Source organism: Takifugu flavidus, chromosome 16 (assembly GCF_003711565.1).
Source record: "Takifugu flavidus isolate HTHZ2018 chromosome 16, ASM371156v2, whole genome shotgun sequence".
In the NCBI taxonomy this organism is placed as follows: domain Eukaryota; kingdom Metazoa; phylum Chordata; class Actinopteri; order Tetraodontiformes; family Tetraodontidae; genus Takifugu; species Takifugu flavidus.
Window position 1 is genome coordinate 941570 of NC_079535.1, and position 17087 is coordinate 958656.

The 17087-nt window shown below is 42.0% G+C and overlaps 1 long non-coding RNA gene across 1 annotated transcript; it reads right to left on the reverse strand.

The window, feature by feature from the left end:
• Window positions 1-4533: 4533 nt before the first annotated feature.
• On the reverse strand, window positions 4534-16604 carry LOC130540357 (uncharacterized). The gene is made up of 3 exons (XR_008954423.1): window positions 16454-16604; window positions 4943-5035; window positions 4534-4863 (listed from the first exon to the last, which is right to left on the reverse strand). It is a non-coding gene; the product is annotated as an uncharacterized LOC130540357 (long non-coding RNA).
• Window positions 16605-17087: the final 483 nt, after the last annotated feature.

A 17087-nucleotide genomic window follows, 5' to 3' on the forward strand; every position in this document is an offset into this window, starting at 1 on the left:
TCCTGAGAGACAGTTTGCACAAACCTTCTTTGTTTCATCTCGAGAACAGAAGTTGCATTGTGGTTAAGCTCTTTCACAGCAATGGAATTTTCTGTTGAACGAAGCCAATTTAAAACAGCCCCCTCCTTTTTCACTGTAGATACCATCACTGCTATCATTAAAATGAGGACAACGTTTTTTTTAATTATGACACTTTCGAACTTCACCTTGGGGGGGTCTAGGTAGACATCTTCTGGAACTTCAATTCTAAAGTGATATTCAAATAAACATTAAAATGCATGTGATAACAAAACAATGCATAGGCTTTAAAGAGCAGGGCCCCTTCCTTCAAATGCTCCCCCCAAATCGCTTGACTTGGACCCTATCTTTGTGTGCACATTGCAGGGAAGAGAGTCTGATTACACTCAGTAGCACAGCTCATTAATTCATCTTCGGAGTGGGACATTTTTCATGTAATAAGCTAAACCCCTTGCTAATGGATATATCGTTTACTTCAGCTCTTTATTTGTATGTCATTATTGAGGTTCAGCTGATGACTTCTGTAATAACTGAAATTTAAAATTCTCACCTACAATGTTTTGAGCTATTTGTCACTGTTTTTGTCACTAACGAATACCCAGAGCATGAATGAATAACACTGATGTGACCTCAGGTCTGTTTCTTCAATGTTTGCCTGTTGGTAATCAAACGCCTGTCCAAATGCGATAGAATGCAATAGAATGCAATATATACACACACATGTACAGTATGCACAAACATTCCAAAAAGCCATTCGGTTGTCTTTAGCTCATAGTGCATTTGTTCCTGGGAACAAGCTGCATACCTGAGGCCTTGTCTAAACAGGAAAAGAAGTTTGAATCAGTAGTCCTTTGTAGTGAATATCTTTGGCAGCCAGCCGGGCAACTCTTCTTGTAACAGCAGGAGGAGGAGGGGCTGTTAAGATCCAACTTGTGGATCTTGATCTAATGCCTCCCTCTCTGACTCTGTTTACATGTGCTGAAGATCCTGTTCCCAACTTCTTCTGTCATGCAGCCTAGTTCTGGTTTGGCTCAAGGATTCAGGCCTTTGCATATGCGCCATTATTCCACAACTGTACTGATCACAACTTATGTGTGTTTAAATAGATTAAAGATTTGCTCTGGCAAAAGTGCAAATTGCATCTGATTAATGAACACATCAAGAGAAATCCTGCTGTATAAAAATAGGAAAGAGAACAGATTGTTCTGTAAGACATGAATGATCCAGGTAGAGTTTTTTGCTACTAAAGAAAAGTAACACATCATTTGAGCATCCATCCACTCACAATTAAAGTCATCCATTTTGTCAGCGCTTCAACCGATACAGACTCAGCATATTTTTAGTTGTGTTTTTGCTACGAACCCTTTGAAGCACCTTCAAGAACACACCTTTTTTAGGGGCCAACTGTTGGGATGATGACTAAGGTGATCTTTCCAATGGGTAAAAGAATAATAAATGAAGATTGGACAACTGACTCTACAGTGTTACATCACACGGTCAATTTGGTATCTGGATCTGCAGAACTTACTTATGCACACAAATGCAGATGACCAATTGGTTCCATTACTTTTAAGTTTCTAAGCATTGTTGCTATATCAGCTGACAAACCTTTAGTAGTAGAAGATGAGCCTGATGATTATTGAGATAAGGAGACTGCACTATCTCATCTAATGACTGGAAGACTGATGCTGAAACTGTGACAAATGAGCTGTCTAAAACATCCTCTCACTGTGGATGGATGGATGGATGGATGGATGGATGAATGAGTGGATGGATGGATGAGTGGGTGGATAAGTGGATTGATGGATCGATGTATGGATGGATGGATGGGTGCGTGGGTGAGTGGATGGATGGATGGATGGATGGATGGATGGATGGATGGATGGATGGATGGATGGATGGGTGCATGGGTGGATGGATGGATGGATGGATGGACTTTTCCCATAAGTTTAATTTCAATTGGACCACTATTCTGCTCATTTAATCAGAAGATGAATGAATTCAACACATCTCTGTTGTGCTTCTGATGTGGTCAAAACCTCTGTTTAAAAGGGCAACTAGCGAAATTTGCTGTGAGAAAATTGAAAGGTGTCATTACATCAGGAGTGTAGTACGATGTCACAGAACTCGTGTGTTGATCTCCAGCATTTTACAAGTCAGCTTCATGTATATCGGTGTACATTGGTGTTATTTGCCACCTCCACCTTCCCTATAAAAGGCTACAGCATGTGGGAGTATTTTTAAGCGATACAATTCAAAAGGAAACCTTCAACTAAAGATCACCAGGATCTGAAAATGACCTCTAAAGAAACAATGGTCATTGGGGAGAAGTTGCGCTCTCCTGGACAGGTAAGTAACAAACACTTTGCTCTTGGCTGACTGTAACAGGTGAGATTCACAGATGTGTTTAGGTTGTACTGGAAGGTGCATTAAAAAAAGTTAGAGTCCAGAATCACCCTAACCCTACGACAAAAGAGGGTCGTACCATTTTCACATTAAGCAGTTACTTCTGATCACTTTTTATCACCTTTCTAAGTGGTGTTCTTGTTGTTTAGAATGTGTACACATCATTGTGATGAGATATCTTTTTCCTCTAGACCACTGACATACAATGATATCAATCAATCAATCTTTATTTATATAGCATCTGTTACAATCAAAATTGTTTCTAGGCGCTTTCCAGAATCCCAGGGCCTGACCCCCAACAAACAACAGTGGCAAGGAAAAACTTCCCTTTATCAGAAAGAAACCTTGAGCAGGACCAGGCTCATATAGGGGGACCCTCCTGCTGATGGCCGGCTGGGTAGAGAGAGAGGAGAAGGGGGAGGGAGACAGGTAGAGGAGAGGAGAGGAGAGGAGAGGAGAGGAGAGGAGAGGAGAGGAGAGGAGACCATGTAGGTGGGGTGACAGAGGCCTGTCAGGTGATCATGCGCTATATGCTATAGAACTGATATGAATTCAGTTTCCTGTATTTTACAATGAGAGAAAATTACATGCTAGCATGTACTGTATACACAGTATTATATTCATAAAATATGAATTATTGTCTGTCTTCTTGCTGTTTTTGAAGCATGAACAAAGAGTAGAAGCTCTTTATGAACCCTTCTGGAGGTCTGGTGCCCCCTCTTAAGGAATTCCATGATTAGATGAATCACCCACAGCAGCACTATGTTGTTTTGCATTTGGAAATAGAAAATAATTTTAAAACACTTTAAAAGTGTATTTTCACAGACCTGAAAATGTCCCGTTCATCATCATTCAGCAATTTGTCTTGACAACGGTGTCACCAAAAGTGATTCATATTTCAGTTAGTGTTTGGGAAGTTGTCATAAGAGTGCAGATTTAATCAGGAGGTCCGTTCACTGCAGATCATGTTCATGTTCTATGGATGGACGTATGCATGCATGAGGAAACTTTCAAATTTTAAGTTTGAATATAAAACTAAGTGGAAAGAAGTAGTGGAAGGCAGCTGCTGCAGGTAACGAACAAACTTAGTTTTGTAAAAGAACGTCCAAAATTATCCTAATATTTTGTAACTGTCTATACTCACAAAACCCATTCGTTTGAATTATTTATGGTTATCGTACTGATTTAAGAAGTAAGTATTGTTTTGGGGACGCAAAGGGCAACGGAACACCTCCGATGCTGATCTGGATGCAGCACCTCCTGTGTCTCTGTGAAAGAGTAACTGGCGAAATAAAAAATAAAATGACGGCAAATTGACCCAACAACAGAAGTGCGCTATTCCACTAGGGGAAGCCAAGTAGTGAAAGATGAGCAGGATGAAAAAAGAAAAGAAAAAGATACATTACTCCTTATTTCTTTCTTTAAATATGAGAAGAGACACGTGCACTTGAGATGGTTTGGATTGCTGTTAGCTAATTTGCTAATTTCACTTGGGGAAAAATGTCAAAAAGTCAACAAAGTTTGACTAACTTTTTCAAATAGGCTGGCCAGCCAAAATTTTCAGCTGCTTTTAATCTGTCTGTTGCTATCATTCCTATGTGCACATTAAAATTGGAAGTTCACTGTATTTAAGTTGATTAAAGCCCAAAATCACGACCATTGTTGCCTTGGAGGGCTCTACAAGCGGCACACTTGTGACATCCTCTGTCCTTAGACCCGCAAACAGGGTCCGGCAAACCTTTTAGGAACAAGAAGAGACCTGGAGGCGAGCCACAGATGAGGGAACCCCCCCCCCCCCCCCCGGGATGGACAGATGTGTAGTAGATGCACATGGTGAGTCCCAGTTTCCATGGTCACCATCACATTATGGAGTGCTTGGCTCATCCAATTTTGGTTAAATTAATAGTCCACCGGATAATTGCTGCTTGTGAAAATGATTGTTGTAGCTTACTTTTTTCAGTGATGATCTGAAATTAAAACAGACTTCAAGCTACATAGGCAGTATATTGTATTGTTTTCTTTCTTATCTTGGGTTCTTTCACCCCCAATACCCATTTTAAGTCTCCACCCCGCCACCCCCCCACCCCCAATTCCATATTAAGTCAATGATCTTAAAAGCTGTTTTGGTTAAGGAGCCTCTCCAGGTGGCTTTCAGTGACAAACTGAGTGAAAACACAGCTGTGGACACTTCCCAGATGGGACAGACCTCTACAGTGGAGACCAGATCATCCATGTACCAGGGGGTCTAAACCCCTCATCCCATGCAGGTTACTTTATTTAATCTCTGGTCACATGTTCTCAGCTCAGTCGCAGCTGCTCTGTCGGAAGCATTTGGCTTCACCGTGCCCCCACTCCCTCTTTGTGCAGATGGTACAGATGTTTATTTGTATTTAGAAGGCTCTTGTTTTCTTCAGTTGCATCAGTAAACTGGATCCTGACCTGCCAGGTTCACATGCCTTTGAGTCAGACTGGTTCAAGCAGTTTCAACAGCTGAGCCTTTGCGGGTGTTGGTACTCACCTTTGTCTTGATTTTTTCTATTCCTGCAGCTCCTGGTTCACAGATCCACCTCCTCCGTCTGCACATTGCTTGTTGCACCTTTCAGTAGCCTTTCTGAGGATGAAACGTTTTTATGATCAGGTTTGTCTGTGTCTGTATTTTGGGTGCTTGATGTAACAGGTCCCTCTGTTTTCTCCTGCCAAGAGCATAAAGGTGTTTTTGTTTCAAGAAGTGGCGGTGAATTTGCCCCTTCAAGTATATATAAATATAATTAGAATTCTTGGGTCTGAATCAAAATAGTTATATTTGCTTGGAGGTTATTTCAGAATGAATACCATTTTTATCAATTATTTGCCATGGTTTATCCCAGCATGAATGCACAACATTTAAAGCAAAGTTTATTATTTCTATTATTGTAATGCTAATTAGACAAACTAATAATGAAAAATGTTGCATGTATAAAATGCTTCAGACCTTTTTCCATGCTACAAAATTAGTTTGCCATGAAAAAAGGTACATCTCTGCACATAAGTGGAAAAAGACAGAGCTCAGAAATAGGAATAGCTAGCACAGACAGCTACAAAATGGGAAGAAAAGTCAACAGTCGCCTTACTGCGGTGATCTCTCAGTTTTCTTTATGGTTCTATCCCTTTTGGAGTCATGGGTAGGGAGCTGGAGCCCCACTGCATATGGTAAAGACAGGACACACCTCTGAATGTGAAACCTGCTCATTGAAGACCCAAGATGAGCAATTTGGGGTTTGGTATCTTGCTCAAGGACACCTGGGCAGTGCTCAGAAGGTGTCCTGGCACCTCCTCTGCTACCAGAAAACCTTCGGCACCAGGGCTTGAACCATGAACCTCAGCCTTCCTGCCTAGTGCCATAGAGACTGAGGTACCGCCACCCCATGTCGTGGTTATAACAGCACAACATGAGTGGAAATCATGAGGGGGCAGACTGGACCAGACCTGGGAACGCTGGAAGATCATATAATTGTTTACCTAATATTCATAACTTTCATGTAAAAAATGTGTCAATTATAGACAAATTAGCAGTGTCATAGGTTTGATGTCAGAGGCCTGCTCACAGACATATATGTAATTGTTTGGTATAGTGTTGAGCTAACCAACTAGCATAAGTCCCTTTTGCACCAAGTACTTATAGGAACATAGTAACAGGAAAAGTCGACTTCTTAATCAGTTCAACTGACTACCTCCCTGAAAAATAATTTTTCATTTCCTTTTCACCGTCATTAAAAAGAAGAGAAAAAGAGGAAAAAGCTGACACCAAACAATGTGACCGGCAAATGGTGCCAGACAAATGGTTGAAATTCTGTTCAAAAGTTATCTGAAATGATTGAATTTAGAATGATATCAAACAATATATTTGATAAAATTTAAATGTAATAGTAAACTACAGCAAATAAAATGAGGGCTGTCAAAAATGTGCCTATATCAAACTACACCTTCTAATCAAATAATGCTGCTTTAAACAATTGAAATATAGATAAAATAAAGAACAAACAAACTAAAATATAACCTTGGCGTGTTTCTTGCTTGTACCTTTCATGCATTTTAGCCACAATGAATGTGAAGCAGTACGACTGACAATGGTAGTTTTTACTGTTCAACGAGCCAGAACAATTGGCTCGTTTGTGAGGCTCTGTTATCCTTCATCATAGATATGGAACATTGGTCACCTCTATAACAAACAAATTTGGCACTGTGATTGGCTAATATTGGCCCCACAACAAAGATGTTTACGGTACTTGATCAAAATGGAGTTAGAAGGGCATTTAAAAATCCTCATTGATTATTTCAGAGTGGGTGGGATTTAGGAGTAATGGTTCTTATGCCAGGGGAGAAGTGCCTGCTCTGAACTATGAGCCGGTCCGAATGCAAAAATGAAGGGGCCATAGACACTGCAATAATCCCTCCTGTTACTCAACTGGTGACCCAGCTGTGTGCAGAGCAGGAAAAGGGGATCTCCTACATCACTCAGTAGCTTTAGGGCTCCATAAAATCTTGACAGTTTTCTGACTTTGTAAATTACAACACAGTTCTAAATGGATTGCATTTTGTTTCAGTCTTTACTTCCTGACTGAATCTCGTCCACATCTGTACTGAGAATCTGATGAATTCCTTGTAGATTAAATCACACAAATTTTGATCATCCTTGGGATGAAAGAAGAGTAATTGGTCCTGTGAATATTCCCTGTTTGTTGTTTTCAAGTGTCTTTTACTAAGGAGCAGCATCAAAATAGTTGATTCTCTGGACCCTTCCCCCTGAGCTTTGGAGCTCAGCCAGAGAGACTGCTTTTATGAACAGACCTCCGTGTCTTCATCATACCTGACAATTTCGGCTGTGTCCTGTTCCCTTCCTCAGAAGTGTCACATGGTGTTGGTGCGATGTGTCTAGCCAGCAGTTTTAAGCTGATTTTTGCAGCGACATCCCACTAGGGGCAGACGAGACACGTCACATCACCGCTGCGGGACACTTCTGAGGAAGGCGGCAGGATGCAACCCAAACTGTCAGACATAGAGGTCTGTTCATAAAATTCCATATGATACATTATACAGGAAGAACATTGCTTTCAAGTGCTGTGAAAGAATATTCGAGTTTGTTTTTTTCTCAGTACACTTGCAAAGAAATCAAAAATGCTTTGTCATGATATTGACACACATATCTAATACATAATAAATGATCCGTGTTTGCCTTAAAACAGCAATGCTATGCTCAATAGTTAGATAGATAGCATGTGCATCATCAAAGACTAGGGGGACTGTGAACAGCTGATTGATCACACTGAGCGAGTCATGTTTGAGAGAACATACACAAACACCTCCTCCAGCTCCTCTGCAGGGTTTCATGTCACTTCCTCCTTCAAGCTAAATGTCCTAGTTTTTCCACCTGCTCCTCCTCTGCCTCTGGAGTGAGGCCTTGACAGGACTTAAATCCTAAATGTTGATTCAGCTTCCATTTTTCCAAAGCTTTCCCTTTGGAAAGGATCATGTGTGGAGGACAGGAGTGCAGTGAATGTGGCCTAGAGCAACCAGATGGAACATTTAGCTACATAAAGAACTGATGTGATGTTGGATATTTACCCTGGGAACCCTTAAAGACACCCATCAGAGACTGGGTCAGTAGACCAAGACAACTGTCAAAAAAACAAACCAAAAAAAACCTTTCACTAATGCTGCAGAGGTAGGAGTTTGGTAACCTGTGGTTCCCAAAGCAGATTTGATCAGTTTACGTCTAGTGGTGTAGCCACAAAAAAACAAATACTGAGGCTGCAAGAAAAGGCACTGCAAAAGATGTATGGACATGTCGCAGTCCTGTTCAAGGGAGAGATGTTACATTGACTCTGAAGTGAACAGCGTCTTGTATGGTATGATAAATCCAAACAAGTAAGACCTTCACTGATTAAATCTTTACTACAGTTAAAATACAGTATACAGTACACATATTTGCGTGGGCACCTAATTGTGAAGACATCGAGCTCCAGGAACTAAAGAGCTCAGACCCCCTCAGTTTACTCGTTGCATCCTCTGTGTCATTAAGAAATGTGTTTGTAAGATGTCTGTATGTTTTCCTCATCTTTTCTGTCTGTACTGTCCTCCTTTCTCCTCCTCCTTTACCCTTATTTACCCCGGCCATCACCATGACGGTCTCCCCTCTATGAGCCTGGTTCTACTCAAGGCTTCTTCTTCTTCCACTTGCTTGTTGGGGGTCCGGCCCTAGATTAACTCTTAAAACTATCACATAAATGTTCCTCCTAACACTGGTAAAGAGTTAATATTTAAAAGAACCCCCTTTTTAAGATAGTTTAACTTAATTAAAAAAAAAATATTTTAGAATAATTTGCATCAGCAAAATAATTGAATAGATAATTGTTATTCAATTATCTAAGAGAATAAATTGGAACAACAGCTATTGGAAAGTGAATTCAACAGGGACAAAGCATTTTGTAGCACTTTCCCATGTTTGTGTTTCCTGGAGAAAGTCTTGTGTTCCCTAGAGTCTTCCACTGCACTCCTTCACGCTCCACTAGTTATTACATCAGATAGGTAGGTGCCTACATCTGGCCAACTATCATGGGAAACTGCAGTGAGGAAATGGTGCATTATTGTTGTACAAGAATGGGACCTCCACTATAGAATCAGATATGTGTCTGCCTCTAATCACTGAAGTGGCTTTTTCTGAAGACGTTGTCTATCCTTGCTTGCAAAAGAACTCTGACTGTTCATGTTTATGCCTCCTACCTGGTCCATACCGATGTCAGTGGAATTCTTACTTCATACCTGATCTAAGCTTAGTGCAGAATTTTAAGATGGATGTTGACAGAAAATCACAGCTCTGGATTCAAATTAATTTTTAGACTTTTTGTTTTCTCAAACAATAATAATAATAATAATAATAATAATAATAATATAATAATAATAATAATAATAGTCTTTGTTTCAGTCAGTCTTTGATTTTTGTACTGATTTCTCCGTATTGACCTTGACTGATCGTCGGCGTCCGCAGTAATGCGGACTCTGCACCGGTCCGTAGTGGTGGAGAGAGAGCTGAGCCAAAAGGTGAAGCTTTCGATTTACCGGTCGATCTTCGTTCCTACCCTCACCTATGGTCATGAGCTTTGGGTCATGACCGAAAGAACAAGATCACGGGTACAAGCGGCCGAAATGAGCTTCCTCGTAGGGTGGCTGGGCTCTCCCTTAGAGATAGGGTGAGAAGCTCTGCCATGCGGGAGGAGCTCGGAGTAGAGCCACTGCTCCTCTGCGTTGAGAGGAGGCAGATGAGGTGGCTTGGGCACCTAGTTAGGATGCCCCCTGGACGCCTCCCTGGTGAGGTGTTCAGGGCATGTCCCTCCAGTAGGAGACCCCCGGAAAGACCCAGGACACGTTGGAGAGACTATGTCTCTCGACTGGTCTGTTCTGGGAACGACTGGGGATCCCTCCGGATGAGCTGGAAGAAGTAGCTGGGGAGAGGGAAGTCTGGGCTTCTCATCTTAGGCTGCTGCCCCCGCGACCCGACCCTGGATAAGCGGTTTAGGATGGATGGATGGATGGATGGATGGATCTTGACTGTTCCTGACCAGCCTGTATAGTAGCCGTCCTGGCACGTTTCTTTACTTTCTGTCTAACCAATTCTCTGTCTGCTCCTTGCCCATTAGCATTTATCTGATTTATTTACCCTATTGGATTATCAAAGTGAGGATTACGCTGCTGTCAGATCAGGATTATGCTGTGGGAGCTCATGCTGTGATCAGAAACTGTCCTCAGAGACCTAGCTTCATCCTACCTGAAGGAGCTAGTGACACCTTATGAGCCCAATTGACCGCTCCGCTCTCAGATGCTGTTATGCTGCTATTGGCTGAGGCTCCCGGGGTCCAGAAACATGATCACCTGACAGGCCTCTGTCACCCCACTGGGAAATGGTCTCCTCTCCTCTCCTCTCCTCTCCTCTCCTCTCCTCTCCTCTCCTCTCCTCTCCTCCTCACCAAGTAGACTAGTGATGTTATTTCTTGTGTAGTTTTTCTGCCCCCCTTCTTCTGTATTCATCTACAGGTATTACACCTTCAGAGCTGCATGCTGACCTACTGACCTCTGACCCCGCTGACCCACTCAACTTGAATCCACCTTATTTTACTTAATATAATGTATTTCTGTATGTATTTCTATGCTCTACCTATTCTCTCCTCTACCTGTCCCCCTCCCCCTTCTCCTGTCTCTCTACCCAGCTGGCCATAAGCAGGAGGGTCCCCCTACATGAGCCTGGTCCTGCTCAAGGTTTCTTCCTGTTAAAGGGGAGTTTTTCCTTGCCACTGTTGCTTGTTTGGGGTCAGGCCCTGGGATTCTGTAAAGCACCTAGAAACAATTTTGACTGTAACAGACGCTATATAAATAAAGTTTGATGATTAAGATTAATAACTGACTGCCTTGACAGTAATGGTCAGTTTAAGAACCTAAAAGAAAGTCCAGAGACTGCGCTATTGAAAATTTTGACAATCTTGGTTGCAATTTGCACATACACAAGTTTACAGTCCTTCTGTTACTTGATTTAAGCAATACTTTTGATACAGAGAATCACCCAATTCTTTTATACAGACTAAGACACCTGGTCAGCATTCTTGATACTGTCTTTTAATAATCTTTTGATTTTATCTCATGGAGATAAAATGCTGCCCTCTCACGTTTCTCAGGGATCCATGAAATTACCCAAAGGCTCAATTTTAGGCCCAGTACTATTATAATTTAATATTTAACATACTAACAACAGTCTATTTGGTTAAACTGGGCAGAAAGGAGGGGGGGTGACAACTCCTAAACTATAGAGTTGTCACCTTCATAAGGACGAGGCATAGAAACTGTGCCAATCGAAGGCCTACCTGTGACCTGCTCAAGATGCCGGCAGCCAGCAGCTCATTCCAGGATGTGACGAGCTGGAAACCAGGACTTTTCCCCTGGCACATATCCCTCTCAATCCACCAAGTACTGCAGTTCACTTCCCCAAAAAAGTTCCCATAACAGGCGCCTGACTGAATAAGCTGCACCACCATCAATGAGACAAGGAGGTGGAGGAAGTGGATTTATGACCCTTTCTATTGGAACCGGGCCAATGAACTTGGGCATACTCTACCCACAGCACCTGTTTAGACCACGACAAAGGATTCTGGAAAACAAACAAAGCCATCTCCCGATTCTTGCATTCTGTTTGACCATTGAACTGATGGTGAAACTCCATGGAAAGGCCGGACATGGCCCCAAGCTGACTGTAGAATTCTTTCCAATATGCAAACTGGTGTCCTTGGTCAGAAACTATATTCACAGGAATACCTTGGAGACAGAAGACATGATGTAAGATCAAGGGTGTCCTCATCCTGGGTGGAGCACCAGAAACATCTTCAGACTCAAATGCAGAAGGTAAATTCGGCAGAGTGACAAAACGGGCCACTTTGGAAAATGGTCAACAATGGTGAGGACGACCAGCTTACCATGTTAATTAGGGAGACCGGTGCCAATCCAAATCAAGAGCAATATGTGACCAGGGGTGACTGGGGATGGGCAGAGGACAGAGAAGACCCGCAGGAGATTGATGAGAGGGTTTGCTGTAAGCACCGGTGTTCAAGGCCACCGCATATTCCCGAGTGTCCCGGTCCAGCCTCCACAAGTGCCACCTTAGTAGTTAGTAGAGATATGATTTGGTTAGACCTGGAATGCCGTGCAAAAAAGGAAGAATGGGGCCTCCCGAACCACAGATTCAATTGCCCATGTCAGCTGAGCAATGATTTGGGAGGTGGGACATAGTCAAGCAAAGAATGTGATTCCTCTGGGGTGGATAGGTAAGAGAGGGAACTAATAAAAACAGAGCCTTCCTGACTTGAGGACAGTTCAGCCTCTTTGTGGATTGACTGTAGACTAGGTTTTTGTAGACTATGTTTGTCCAGACAATGATTGACTGATCCATCCCTTCAAGCCAATGCCTCCACTCTTCCAAGGTCAGCTCGATGGCGAACAGCTCCTGGTTGCCCATGTCCTAGTTCTGTTCAGTTGGGGTAAGATAATGCAAGCAAAAGTGAATTGTGATAGCACAGCACCAACCACAGCATCAGAAGCATCCACTTCAACAATGAACTGCTTTCTAGGGTCAGGTTGGGCTAACACAGGCGAGGATATTTCGAAGCACAACAGCATTGTTTGCCTAAGGAGACCAACAAAACACCACTGGAAGAAGTGAGTCTGATGAGTGGTTAGGCAACCTTACTGTAGTCCCTGATAAACCCTCAATAGAAATTGGCGAACCCCAGAAAACGCTGCGATTCCTTTGCAATCTCACTGTATAGTAACAAGCAATGATAAACAGAGTGTTCTTTTCTAGAAGAAAGAAAGAAAGAAAGAAAGAAAGAAAGAAAGAAAGAAAGAAAGAAAGAAAGAAAGAAAGAAAGAAAGATTTTGATTACCGTATTTTCACGACTATAAGGCGCACCTAAAACACTGGGATTTTCTCAAAAATCGACGGTGCGGATTACCAGGAGAGGGTGGCCATCTTCCGCACCTACTGCCGCGACAAGATAGCCGCGCCCAGCCACATCACCAACATGGATGAGATCCCTCTGACTTTTAACATCCCTTTGACCCACAAAGTGGAGAAAAAGGGACCAGCACGGTGGCGATTCGCACAACGGGGCACGAGAAGTCTTCGTTCACCGTGGTTCTCAGCTGCCACGGAAACGGACAGAGCGCTGGATGACGGAAGGCGAACACTCCTTCACAAAGACTATGAGCGGCAGTGGCGGGCAGGTTATGCCACCATATGCGGGTGGATTGTAGACGCATGGGCTATGATACCGTCTTCATGTATTGTAAGAGCTTTCACAAAATCAACGCTGAAGCGGAACCAGTCGATGAGTCCGATTCAGATGATTAAGAAGAGGAATTTGGGATGTTGGACATTGAAATAGTTTGATTCAGATACAGAAGATGAAAACTTTGATGGTTTTGTGGTGGAAGAATAAATATTTTGTTCAATAAATGTGTCGAAACTCACTGTTTTACTTCCGTTGTCATTTTTTACTGTATGTTTCAGCATGCGCCTAATAATACGGTGCACCTTATGTTTTAAATACAGAAATAGCAGCCATAACTGAGACTGCGCCTTTTAATACAGTGTGCTTTATGGTCGTGAAAATACGGTAATCACTGGAGCATTTTTTTTGGAGCATAATTGCAGCAAATTGAATTTAGTCTGTATTAATTAGTCAGTCCATCATAATTAGTCATCCATATAGAATGAGAGAATGGTCATTATTTCCATCTACACATACATGAGAAAACGACTGAATCAAACTCTCTTCTTTCTGTCTAAAGGATTGTGTTGACTACATCTTTTACTTGGAGGAGACAAGTGGGTCATTGGCCCCATTTAGAACTTGCTTCAATCATTTCATATTCATTATCTTACAGTGCAAATTGCAGTTAGAAATGTTTGCAACTAGAGTTGCTAATTGTTTCATATTGTACTGTGTTCACAGAACTATTTAATCCAATTATTTTTGCCAAATCTTAGATTGAAAGTCTCCACAAGAACTCCAGCTTTGGTTTGGTGGAACATATTGGTTATATCAAATAATATACCTGGCTGGTAAAAATGAATACATCTGCTGAAAATGTTCATAAACGAATTTTAACCTTTTATCTGGTGGTTTTTTAGTATTATTTTTAATGTGATTTTATGCAAACTGCACATGCTGCAACCTTGATGAGAAACAATAAATGTTCCCACATGTTTCCTTGAGTAAATGAGATCCTTGGCCAGGTTTCCATTCACATAATAGTATAATGAGGAGAAACTTGCTGCATTTATACACAGGCTCCAGACAACCTCAGAAATCCAACATCTTCAAGGCTTCGTTGGGCTCCAGTCAGCCATGTGGCATGTTCTGAGGGCTATTATTAGATAACAATAGTTTACAAGGTCAGCCACAGATTTCTGCCTTGAGTTCTTGGTAGTTCAGAGAATTCTTAAAGACTTCAACACCTGTTGTCTTTAGCGTGACATTTTCTGGATCGTTTTTAGAAGGAATTGCGAGGCCACCTTGAAAAGCCCACCTCATACATGCAACTCCTCAGGCATGTTAATGCCCCCTCTGCACTGTTTCACAAATACCTCCAATTAGTACAACTAGAGTTGAAAGTATTATGCTAACACAATAATGAGCTGGAAGGGAACCACTGCGAACTGTTCTGGCAACATAATTAACACTTCAAGATTGAGATAAAAGTGCAACATATCCGTCGTTTCCTTAGCTTCTGTTGGGCTGACTGCATTTAGTTCCACTACAATCAGCTGTAATACAATCAATTAAATCATTAAAACAGCCACTGAGCCACAATATTTATTTGGTGGGGCAGCACACACCACTAGAAGTAAAATTAACCACATGTTTATGGTTAATATGCCTTCAGCAATATGCAACTTACTGTCAAAATGAGGAAATGTCAGTCATGGTAATGATCCAAGTGGCTAATCAGACCCTTCATAACAGGAAAGAGAGCCCCAGTGGATTTAATAGAATGATAAAAGATAAATTAACTGGCTCTAACAATATTGACTAAGAAAGAACAAAATGACTCATTAAAGCCCAAGACCAAAAGGTTAGGTGGACTTCTGTCAGTGGAATAGTTGTGGATCATAACTACACATCTGCTTGCTGAAGGAGAAGTGGGTGTCAGAGAGGGGAGCGTTCACAGCTCATATGAGTTCTAAGTGAAGTGGCCATACATCGTGGGGCCCAGAGAAGGTTTGTCTTCCGCCTGATGTTTAATAAGAAGGATTTGTTTTCTTTAAGCGTTCCAAACAGTGAGGAGAGGGTGGATTCCACCTTGGGATCTTCCTTTCCTTTGCCTCCTCCCTCCGTCAAACACTCCTGGTCTATCCTCTCTGCAGGCTTCTCCATTTTTACTCATGTAAACACCCTTGCTGCTGTTTATGCACACACTTCAAGGAAGCGTCTCAGTCACACAGAGCTTCTTGCATCTGTTGGAAGTAGAATAAACTTATTATAGAGCTCCTTTCTGACTCAGGTTGCAAAAGGAAAAGCTTTAATTTGGGGCCATAGTCATGGTTAAGCTATGTCAGTCTAACCACAGTAGCTCTGAATATTCATGTTCTCTGACTTGCAGATTTTTTTTTACATATATTGTGTGAGAATGTGCTTGGCAAATAATGATGATTTGGGTTATTGAATTTTGAATTGCATTGCCACTTCCTGTTATATTCATGTGTTTTTATGTATATGAAGCTGTAAGCAGAATAAGGCTGTTTGTGTAATGAACTCATATGACAGCATGCTGCCCTCTCACTATTGCTCTATTTTCAGTGCTGACAGATTGAGGAACACACCTGCTGCTATCAGCTGTGATGTTGTGGCTCCCTCTACAGTATGAAACTACAAAATCTACCAAGAATTGAACCAACCGCTGAGCACAATCCTCACAAACCCTGGGTTAGTGATGACCTGACCTGCTTTTGCGTTTGATGGTGAGGGAAACCAGAGCCAGACATGGAGAGAGCAGACAACTCCACACAGAAAGGCATGCTATGACTGGGGGTCCAATCAGTGACCTTCTCGCTGTTGGGCAAGCGTGCTAACCTCTGTGCCAACTAAGGTCACCACAGATGGAGGGGATCAAATGCTCTTATAAAATAGAATTCAATAAATATATAGTTACCAATTAACTTTATTACACGTGTGCACTCACTCATATTACAAACAAATCCTGCCTTATTCTACGATATATATGCCTTGTTCCAGTAGCCAATACATAGTGACATGTGGTTGTGGATAAACACCGGAAGACAGTGGTGGTGATAGATGTAGCAATCCCGAGTGATAGCAACATCAGGAAGAAGGAACACGAGAAGCTGGAGAAGTACCAAGGGCTGAAGGAGGAGATGGAGAGAATGTGGGGGATGAAGGCAACAGTGGTCCCAGTGGTGATCGGGACACTAGGGGCAGTAACACCCAACCTGAGTAGATGGCTCCAACAGATACCAGGAACCACACCAGAGATCTCTGTCCAGAAGAGTGCAGTCCTAGGAACAGCTAAGATCCTGCGCAGAACCCTCAGACTCCCAGGCCTCTGGTAGAGGACCCGAGTCTGAAGGAAGGAGGCACCGCCTAGGAGGGCGAGGAAGAGATTTTTTATTTTTTTTAATATATAGCAGTTACTCTCTCAAATACATGACAATCCATAATTCATAGATTTTTTTCAATAAACTGTTATTATTGATCAATGATCCATCGCACTCTCATTGGCATGTGGGAACAGTGTCATAGAACTCTTTCATGGGCAAATTGGAATAGGACAGCTCGCTAAAGTTACGCTTCAATACGTCAAACAAGTAAGACGGACCCAGGGGACCGCAACTGCAACTTGCCCTGCCAGGTACCGAAATATTTCACTTTAGTTTTCACTGGGACTCCATGTTACCACACATGCTTTAATTATGCTATTGAATACGTTAGTAAACGTTGCACCAAATCCAAAATACTAAGAATTTTATTCTAAATATGCTCATCCGACCAAAGGTCTTATAAAAATCTAAAAAATGAAACGAAACTTTTGTCATCAATCAAATCGTGTTGCAAAAAAGAGGTTAA